Here is an 11,123-nt window from a genome sequence, read left to right on the forward strand (position 1 = left end):
TAATTTCTCTCAAGGAGAGTAAGGAGAGATAAGAAAGCTTTCCTCTGTGATCAATGCAAAGAAATAGAGGAAAACAGCATAACAAAAAGACTAGAGATCTCTTAAGAAAATGAGAGATACCAAGGGAACATTCCATGCAAAGATGAGCACAATAAAGGACAGAAATGGTATGGACCTAACAGAAACAGAAGAAATTAAGAAGACATGGCAAGAATACAAAGAACTACACAAAAAAAATCTTCATGACCCAGATAACCACCATCGTGTGATCACTCACTTAGACCCAGACATCCTGGAATGAGAAATCAAGAGGGCCTTAGGAAGCATCACCACGAACAAAGCTAGTGGAGGTGATTGAATTCCCAGCTGAGCTATTTCAAATCCTAAAAGATAATGCTGTTAAAGTGCTACCGTCATATGCCAGCAGATTTGGAAAACTCAGCAGTGGCCACAGGACTGGAAAAGGTCAGTTTTCATTCCAATCTTAAAAAAAGGCAATGCCAAAGAATGTTCAAACTACTACACAACTGCACTCATCTCACACACTAGCAAAGTAATGCTCAAAATTCTTCAAGTCAGGCTTCAACAGTACATGAACCAAGAAATTCCACATGTTCAAGCTGGATTTAGAAAATACAAAGGAACCAGATATCAAATTGCCAACAGCCACTGGATCATAGAAAAAGCAAGAGAGTTCCAGAAAAATATCTACTTCTGCTTTATTGACTATGCCAAAGCCTTTGACTGTGTGGATCACAATAAACTGTGGAAAATTCTGAAAGAGATGGAATATCAGACCACTTTACCTGCCTCCTGAGAAATCTGTATGCAGGTCAACAAGCAGCAGTTAGAACCAGACATGGAACAACAGACTGGCTCCAGACTGGGAAAGGAGTACGTCAAGGCTGTATATTGTCACCCTGCTTATCTAACTTATGTGCAGAGTACATCATGCGAAATGCCAGGCTGGATGAAGCACAAGCTGGAGTCAAGATTGCCAGGAGAAATATCAATAACCTCAGATATGCAGATGACAACACCTTCATGGCAGAAAGCAAAGAGGAACTAAGCCTCTTCATGAAAAGTGAAAGAGGAGAGTGAAAAAGCTGGCTAAAAACAAAACATTCAAAAAACTAAAATCATGGCATCTGGTCCCATCACTTCATGACAAATAGATAGGGAAACAATGGAAACAGTGACAGACTTTTTTTGGGGGGGCTCCAGAATCACTGCAGATGGTGATTGCAGCCATGAAATTAAAAAAGACTTGCTCTTTGGAAGAAAAGCTATGACCAACCTAGCTGCTACTGCTGCTGCGTCGCTTTAGTCATGTCTGACTCTGTGCAACCCCATAGACAGCAGCCCACCAGGCTTCCTGTCCCTGGGATTCTCCAGGCAAGAACACTGGAGTGGGCTGCCATTTCCCTTTCCAATGCATGAAAGTGAAAAGTGAAAGTGAAGTCGCTCAGTCATGCCCGACTCCAGCGACCCCGTGGATTGAACCCCACCAGGCTCCTCCGTCCATGGGATTCTCCAGGCAAAAGTACTGGAGTGGGGTGCCATTGCCTTCTCCGACCTAGACACCATATTAAAAAGCAGAGGCATTACTTTGCCAACAAAGCTCCGTCTAGTCAAAGCTATGGTTCTTCCAGTAGTCATGTATGGATATGAGAGTTGGACTACAAAGAAAGCTGAGCGCTGAAGAATTGATGCTTTTGACCTGTGGTGTTGGACAAGACTCGAGAGTCCCTTCGACTGTAAGGAGATCCAACCAGTCAATCCTGAAGGAAATCAGTCCTGAATATTCATTGGAAGGACTGATGTTGAAGCTGAAACTCCAATACTTTGGCCACCTGCTGCGAAGAACTGACTCACTGAAAGAGACCCTGATGCTGGGAAAGACTGAAGGCAGGAGAAGGGGATGACAGAGGATGAGATGGTTGGATGGCATCACCGACTTGATGGACATGAGTTTGAGCAAGCTCTGGGAGTTGGTGATGGACAGGGAAGTCTGGCATGCTGCAATCCATGGGGTCGCAAAGAGTTGAACACAACTGAGTGACTAAACTGAACTAAATTTGTCTTAACAGTATTTTGTAGTTTTCTAAGTACAGATTTCACTAAACTTAACCCTTTGGTCTTATGCTGCTGTTAAATAGTATTACTTTTTAAATTTACTTTCTGAATTGAACTTTGCCAGAATATATAAATACAACTGATTTTTACATAGACACCTATTCCACATTTACTTATTAGTTTAACAGTTGTACAGATTTCTTAGGAGTTTCTATGTATATGATTGCATCATTTAGCAATAAAGACAGTTTTTATTTCTTCTTTTCCGACCTGTAAGTCTTTTATTTTTCTTGCCCTGTACCAATTTCGCCAGTGCAGTGTTGAATAGCAGTAGTTAGAGCAGACACCCTTGCCTTGTTCTCAACCTTAAAAGGAAAACGTTTTCTTTCTCCATTAAGTATGTTTACTGTGAGTTTTTCACATATGTACTTACCAGACTGAGAAAGCTGCCCTTTATTACTAGTTTACGGAATTTGTATAATAGGTATTGGCTTTTAGCAAATGGACTTTAAGTGGCTACTGATACAATCACATGATTTTTCTATTTTCCTTTGTTAACATGGAAAATTACACTAATTGATTAAACCTATCTCCCTGGGACAAACCCCATTTGAGACATATGATCCCTTTTATATGCCCTGGGATTCATTTTAAGTATTTTATCAAGAATGTTTGATTCTATGTTCATAAAGAATATGGATGTGCAGTTTTCTTTTCCTATAAAATCTCTGTCTGGTCTTGATATCAGGGTAATACTGACCTCATAAAATTCTCTTGTCCTCTATTTTCTAAAAGAGTTGTGTAGAATGGGTATTACTTCTTCCATAAATACTTAGCAGATCAAGAAAGCCATTTAGCTCTGTAATTTTCTTTGCAGCAAAGACCTTGACTACAAATCCAAAGGTTACTTAAATATCTTATTTAAAAGATACCTTTTTAAAAGACATTGATACCTTTTTAAAAGATTTCTTATTTAAAAGACAGAGGGCTATGCAGGCCTGCTTTTCCTTTTGGAATGACTTTCAAGGAATTGGCCCATTTCATCTAAGTTATCAAACTTATTGGCCTAAAGTTCTTCTTAATGTTTACTGTCTATAATAATGCATCTTTCATTCTTTTAGTGTATTTTGCCTTTTTCTTGTGCAGTCTACTTAAGAGATTGTCCACTTTCAACTTCATTGATCTGTGTTTTTACTTTTATTACTTTGTTCCTTCTATTTTGGGTTTGATTTGATCTTCTTATTCTAGCTTGTTGAGGCAAAACCTTAAGATTGATTTTCCTTTTCCAATGTAAATATATGAAGCTATAAACTTTCCTCTAAGCACTGCTTTAGCTTCATCCCTCAAACTTGATATACTGTGCCTTCATCTTCATTCAGTTTGAACATCTACTTTCTCTTGTGATTTATTCTTTAATCCATGGGTTACACAAATATAGAAGTAGACTATTTAATATGCAAGTATTAAAAAATTTTGCAATCATATTTTTTTGTTAATTTCTAACATAATTCTGCTTTGGTCACAGTTTCTCTATATAATTTCAATCCTTTGACAGTTTTTAAAATTACTGAGATGTGCAACCCAGCAGATGATCTACTTTCGCTTATTGTCCATGTGCACTTGAATATGTGTTCTAATACTGTTAGGCACAATGCTTCATGGAAGTCCATTAGGTGAAGTTAGCTCATGCTGTTATTCAAGTTTTTTATATCCTCATTGATTTTCTAATTAATCTATCAATTACTGAGTGAGGAATGCTGCAAACTCCATTACTGTGGGTTTATCTATTCTTTCAGTTCTATCAGTTTATGTTTTATGTATTTTAAAGCTCTCATGTTGAATGCGAAAACATTTAGTTTTCAAGAAGACTTAACAAATGTTAAGTCTTCTTGAAAAGATGGTCCTTTTATCATTTATGAAATGTCTACCTTTATCCCTGGTCTTGTCTTGAAACCACTTCACCTTGTTTTATGATTAATATTTGCATGGTATCATCTATATCTATACTTTCACTTTTAAGCTGTGTGGTTATACTTAACATGAGTTCTTTGGATGAAACTAACAGATGTGGCTTTTTTAAAAAATCTAATCTGCATTTTAAACAATATCTTCATTTAAATTGGGCTATTTAGAATACTTATATTTAATATTATCAATAAACAAGGTTTAAATCTACCATCTGCTCTGTTATTTACTTCATTTATTCCTTAATCCTTTCATTCTCAGTCTTGTTTTTAATTAAGAAATTTTTTTAGTATCCATTTTAATTCTATTTAATTTATACATAGTAATGGCTTACTATCTATATTTCTTTATTTTTTAGTGGTGCACTAAATCTTACAATGGGCTTCCCTAGTAGCTCATCTGGTAAAGAAGTGAAGTGAAGTGAAAGTCACTTAGTCCTGTCCAACTCTTTGCAACCCCACAGACTATGGCTTGCCAGGCTCCTCTGTCCATGGAATTTTCCAGGAAAGAATACTGAAGTGGGTTGCCATTTCCTACTCCAGGAGATATTCCCCATCCAGGGATCAAACCCGGGTCTCCCACATTGCAGACAGATTCTTTACCACTGAACAATCGGCTGGTAAAGAATCCATCTGCAATGCAGCAGACTCTGGTTCAATTCCTGGGTTGGGAAGTTCCCCTGGAGAAGGGATAGGCTACTCACTCCAGTATTCTTGGGCTTCCCTGGTGGCTCAGATGGTAAAGTATCCATCTGCCATGTCAGAGATCTGGGTTCGATCCCTGGGTTGGGAAGATGCCCTGAAAGAGGGCATGGCAACCACTCCAGTATTCTTGCCAGGAGAACCCCATGGACAGAGGAGCCTGGTGGGCCACGGTCTATGGGGTCACAAAGAGTCGGACACGACTGAGAGACAGCACAGCACAGAACAGATCTTACAACAGGCTTCCTAACATATTACAGTTTATATCCAACAATGCTTAATGTAAAAAGTTTACAGCACTGTAGTATTTTTCCAATACTGCCTCACATCCTTTGTTTGACTGTTGTCATACATTCACTTCCTTTGCTTCACATTGCAAACCCCATAATTCAGCTATTATATACATACATATATATATATAATTCACTGTTATTTTTGTCTTAAACAATTATCTTTTTAATAAATTTAAAACAAATTTTGGAAAATATTTACCCACACATTAACTATTTCTCTAGCACTTTTCAATGCTTTATGTATAAATTTATATATATGCTTTAATTTGGTATCATTTTCCTTCTGCCTAAAGATCTTCATTTAACATTTATTATAATATGCATTTGTTGGTGATAAATGCTCTCAGCTTTTGTTGGGCTGAGAAAAACTTCACTTTGAAGCACATTTTCACTGGATATGTAACTGTAGGTTGGTTGACAAGTTTTAGTTTTGTGAAATTCAAGGAAGTCATTATCTTCTGACTTGCATGGTTCTAATAAAGATGTCTGCAGTCATATCTTTATTCTTCTGTAGGTAATGAATTTTTTCCTCTGGAAGCCTTTTCTCCCCATGCTTCTCACTACCTCTTTGATTGGGTCTTTACTCAAAATTAACTGTCCAAAATGATTTGACCTTTACAGAATAAACACATTTGAGTTTATCCAGCAGACTTCTTTTCTTCTGTGTTGGGCTTCCTTTTTATGGGTTTCCTTTCAGTTGCTGTTTGTTGTTGTTGTTGTTGTTTTATCACTGCAGCCTCTTTTCCCCTCAATGCTTCTGCTTCTTAATGCCAAGAGCCTTCTTTCCTTTCTTCCCCACCACAGTCTTCTTGCCTGGAATCCCCTTTTCATCTGATCTGGCTTCTAATGCTGCTGCTGTCCACCTGAATTTTGTGGTTCTTGGTAGGGAGAAGAATGGTGTTTTGGCACATGGTCTTTGAATATGAGTTTAGTAGCTTCAATGTAAGGAGAAGGCAATGGCACCCCACTCCAGTCCTCTTGCCTGGAAAATCCCATGGATGGAGGAGCCTGGTGGACTACAGTCCATGGGGTCGCTAAGAGTCGGATACGACTGAGCGACCTGACTTTCACTTTTCACTTTCATGCATTGGAGAAGGAAATAGCAACCCACTCCAATGTTCTTGCCTGGAGAATCTTAGAGACAAGGGAGCCTGGTGGGCTGCCGTCTATGAGGTCGCACAGAGTTGGACACGACTGAAGTGACTTAGCAGCAGCAGCAGCTTCAATGTGATTCTCAAGTTTTTCAGTGGATTCTTCTTCAGGCCTTTGCAGTGAGTCTTCCTATATGGTGCTTGGAGAGCTCTTTGGATCTCTGGGGTTTTTAAGATTCTGCAAAGGTCTATATTAAGCATCTTGTGAGTGGGGAGTTTGCAGTTACTCTTTACACCAAGTGCCAAACAGCTCATCTAACTTGTGGAAAGCATTTTCAGTCCAAATGCAGAAACATCCCGCATGCCTACCAGGAGTAAGTTTCGAATACTGACTTTACTTACACTAAGCAGAGTAATTCCAGGGATGTCTCTGAAGGCCTTGATGATTTCCCTGTCCTCATTAAAGAAGATGCAGGGTTCCCTGTGCTGGATACAGTGACGGCTTCTCATTTTGCCTTTGCCAGTTCTCATTCACTGAGAAGCACAGATCTTTTTAATATCATTCCACACCTTAAGTTTCTTCAGAAGCAAAACAATCTCTTTGGTCTTATTGCAGCCTTCAACTTTATCTTCAGCCACCAAAGCAAGTTCAGGAACTTCTTCAATAAGATGACACAACCAGCGCTGGTAACGCTGAAGCAGCCACTGCAGAGCAGATAAGAGTATCACTTCTGCATTGTGTTCAGTCTGAAGTGCCAACATCACCAGGCCTTGATTAGTGCAAACATGTGGCCTCCACAACATATATTTCCAAAAGCACCCTGGCCAGAACAGTGAGTCCCACCACCTCAAACTCTAGGAAATGGGAGTCACAGCTATGCCAGGAGCCCAAGACTCAGAACTGGTTTGATGACCTGCTAATTCACTGACAGCATAGAGCTGTCCATTGTTTTTGTGCAAGTTGGTGTGAATAAAGTACACAATATCTGGTCAAATAGGAGCCTTGAACACAGCAGGAAAAGAGGCATTTTTCCAGATGACTCCCCCTTTTTGGAGTACTGGTATCAGTGAATGAGCACAGGCCATGGCGGGAGAGAAGGCCACACTGCTCTCAACCCTGTGGCTCCCACAGGAGAAGTTCTCTAGAAGCTTTTAAGACTTTCTTTTTGAAGTCTGCTTTCAGCAGCTTTATTGTGATGTACCTCAGTCTGTTTACTCTCTGTTTTATCCTATTTAGAGTTTAAGATTCTTAGATCTGTGCTGTGCTTAGTTGCTCAGTCATGTCCATCTCTGTGAATCCATGGACTGTAGCCCACGAGGCTCCTCTGTCCACAGGGATTCTCCAGGCAAGAATACTGGAGTGGGTTGCCATGCCCTCCTCCAGGGGATCTTCCTGACCCAGGAATCAAACCCAGGTCTCCTGCATTGCAGGCAAATACTTTACTGTCTGAGCCACCAGGGAAGCCCATGAACACTGGAGTGGATAGCCTATCCCTTCCTCCATAGGATCTTCCCGACCCAGGAATCAATCCAGAGTCTCCTGCATTGCAGGCAGATTCTTTGCCAGCTGAGCTAACAGGGAAGCCCCTTCTCAGATCTATGGGTTTCTATTTTCATCAAACTTGGGAAATTTTATAGCCATTATTTCTTTACATGCTTTTTATGTTCTCTTCTCTCATTCTGGGACTCCAATTACATTATATCAGACAACTTGATATTGTCCCACAGATAACCAAGTTTTTGTTCATCTTTTTTCTTTTTTCAATCTTTCTGCACTTAATGATATAGTTTCTATCCTTCAAATTCACTGGTTTTTTCTTATGCAGTACCTAATCTATTTGTAATCCTATACAGTGAATTTTTCTTTTCATATAGGATATATTTCATTTCTAGAAGTTTCACTTGGTTCTTTTATGTCATTTACACCTCTCCTCTGTGATTCATGTTCTCTTTACCTTTCTTGAGCATATCTGTAATAGTTGTTTTGAAAGTTTATCTGTTAATTACATATCTATCATTTCTATTTATTTTCACTGACAAATTTTTCTCCAAGTTTTAAGTTATATTATTCCTGCATCCTTGCATTTAACATGATTGGGTATTTCATATGTAAAATTTACATCATTAGGTACAATTTACAAGGTACAATTTACACATTGCTGTCTTATTTTAATAAGGTTTACTATGATAGTTATGTTACTTGTAGATCAATTTTCAAGGCTTATTTTGAAATCTTTCTAGAGCAAGTTTGGACTCCCCTTTATTCCACAGCTAGTTTAGCTCCACTTATGTAGGCATGACCCTTCTGGAATCTCTAATGAGTGCCCTGGGCAGTTAACAAAAACCCACTTTTCCAACTGGTTGGAATTCTAGCATCTTCCAGCCCTGAGTGAACTATGTAGATTTTTTTCAGTAGGTTCCTGAGTTTACACCTTTCTGATCATCCTTTGCTTGGCTTCATGCAGTTTCTTACTACACCTGGGAACTCATTCAGCTAAAGACTAGGGGAACCAAAGTCTGAGTTCTGAGTTCCTCCTCTGGGCAGCTTCTTCCTTTCAGACACTCTGCCCCTCAAATTAGTTGCATTAAGTTCAGTTCAGTTGCTCAGTCATGTCTTACTCTTTGCCACCCCATGGACAGCAGCATGCCAGGCTTCCCTGTCCATCACCAACTTCCAGAGCTTTGCTCAGACTCATGCCCATTGAGTCGGTGATGCCATCCAACCATCTCATCCTCTGTCATCCCCTTCTCCTTCTGCCTTCAATCTTTCCCAGCATCAGGGTCTCTCTCATTTCAATGAGTCAGTTCTTCACATCAGGTGGCCAAAGTATTGGAGTTTCAGCTTCAGCATCAGTCCTTCCAATAAATATTCAGGACTGATTTCCTTCAGGATTGACTGGTTGGATCTCCTTGCAGTCGAAGGGACTCTCGAGTCTTCTTCAACACCACAGTCCAAACCATCAATTCTTCGGCACTCAGCTTTCTTTATAGTCCAACTCTCACATCCACACATGACTATTGGAAAAACCATAGCTTTGACTAGACAGAGCTTTGCTGGCAAAGTAATGCCTCTGCTTTTTAATATGGTGTCTAGGTTGGTCATAGCTTTTCTTCCAAGGAGCAAGTGTTTTTTAACTTCATGGCTGCAATCACCATCTGCAGTGATTCTGGAGCCCCCAAAAATAAAGTCTGTCACTATTCCCACTGTTTCCCCATCTATTATTTGCATTATTTCTACTGTTTCCCCATCTATTCCATTGTTTCCCCATCTATTCCATTGTTTTCCCATTTTTAGTTGCATTCAGATCAGATCAGATCAGTCGCTCAGTCGTGTCCAACTCTTTGCAACCCCATGAATCGCAGCACGTCAGGCCTCCCTGTCCATCACCAACTCCCGGAGTTCACTCAGACTCACATCCATCGAGTCAGTGATGCCATCCAGCCATCTCATCCTCTGTCGTCCCCTTCTCTTGCCCCCAATCCCTCCCAGCATCAGAGTCTTTTCCAATGAGTCAACTGTTTGCATCAGGTGGACAAAGTACTGGAGTTTCAACTTTAGCATCATTCCTTCCAAAGAAATCCCAGAGCTGATCTCCTTCAGAATGGACTGGTTGGATCTCCTTGCAGTCCAAGGGACTCTCAAAAGTCTTCTCCAACACCACAGTTCAAAAGCATCAATTCTTCAGTGCTCAGCCTTCTTCACAGTCCAACTCTCACATCCACACATGACCACAGGAAAAACCATAGCCTTGACTAGACGAACCTTTGTTGGCAAAGTAATGTCTCTGCTTTTCAATATGCTATCTAGGTTGCATTAGCCTCTCCAAATTCCGAATTTTGGTTTCCTCAATACAGTGAGACTGTCTACATTCTGCTTGAATTTCTCCTTCCCATGTTTTTCCAGAAAGTAGGTCCAAGCAGTAAGCCAGTGCAATCATTTCTCAGGAAGAACAGTCTTGCACCGTCTGTAGTCCAACTGTCTTAATCCATTCATGTTACTATAACAAATACCAGACTAGGTGGCTGAAAAACAGCAGAAATGTATTGCTCACAGTTCTGAAGGCTAGAAATCCAAGATCAGGGTACCAGAATGACTGAGTGGGGGCCTTCCTCCAAGTCACAGACTTCTCTTTTGTCCTTACATGGCAGAAAGGGCAAGGGGTCTCTCTAGAACCTTTTTTTTCCCTAGAGCCTTTTATAAAAGTATTGACCCCATTTGTAAAGGTTCCTTCCTCATTACCTAATCACCTTCCTAAAGCCCTACTTTCTAATACCTTCCTAATGATAATCATCTTTGGAAGTTTGGATTCAACATATGAATTTTGAGGGGTTCACAAACATTCAAGACCATAGCACAAATAAACACTGTGGGCTCATGTGTTTTGTTCATTTTCCTAGTTGTTTATGGTTGGAATACAAATCTTGTTTCAGCTGTTCCATCACAACCTGAAGTGGAAGAAGTCCCAATCTTCTTTGTCTGGAAGCAGATGCTCTCTAAAACTTGCATTCATTTTGTTTTTTAAATATATCTAAATCCTTTTTTATTTTTTCTGCATTAATTCCCCATTTCTATGAGACCTACCTGATACGTATTTCCTTCTCAAAACTGCTCTGGCTACTGCTCTATGTTTATTCTTCCATACAATCTTTAGGCCCATATGATCAATGTCCCCCAACTGGCCCTAACATCTTATAGACATGGAATTAAATATACAGATTAATTGGAGGACTGACATCCTCCACAATACTGACCATTCCCATTTCTCTTACCCAAATACAAAATATATATCTTTGTTTATTAAAGTCTACTTAAGTATCATTAGTTTCCTTCAAACAAGTGCTATATATCTTTTACTTTTATTCCTCAACAGTTTATTCATTTCTGTTAATTTTCTGAAATACAGTTTATTTCCATGATTTTTTTCTAACTAATTATAGTCCTTAAAAGAAAGCAAGATATTTTTATGTTAATTTTGCACTCACCAAACTATTAGGTG

At 39.5% G+C, this 11,123-nt stretch overlaps 1 protein-coding gene and 1 pseudogene across 6 annotated transcripts in view; both read right to left on the reverse strand.

Annotated features, from left to right (window-relative positions):
• The window catches only part of ELF2 (E74-like factor 2 (ets domain transcription factor)), a 99,971-nt gene that overhangs the window by 58,684 nt on the left and 30,164 nt on the right, over positions 1-11,123 (reverse strand). The gene's annotated exons all lie outside the window — the stretch shown is intronic.
• On the reverse strand, positions 4,917-7,444 carry LOC104981274 (annotated as a pseudogene).

Source organism: Bison bison, unplaced genomic scaffold (genome assembly GCF_000754665.1).
Source record: "Bison bison bison isolate TAMUID 2011002044 unplaced genomic scaffold, Bison_UMD1.0 scf7180017864517, whole genome shotgun sequence".
Taxonomy (NCBI): domain Eukaryota; kingdom Metazoa; phylum Chordata; class Mammalia; order Artiodactyla; family Bovidae; genus Bison; species Bison bison.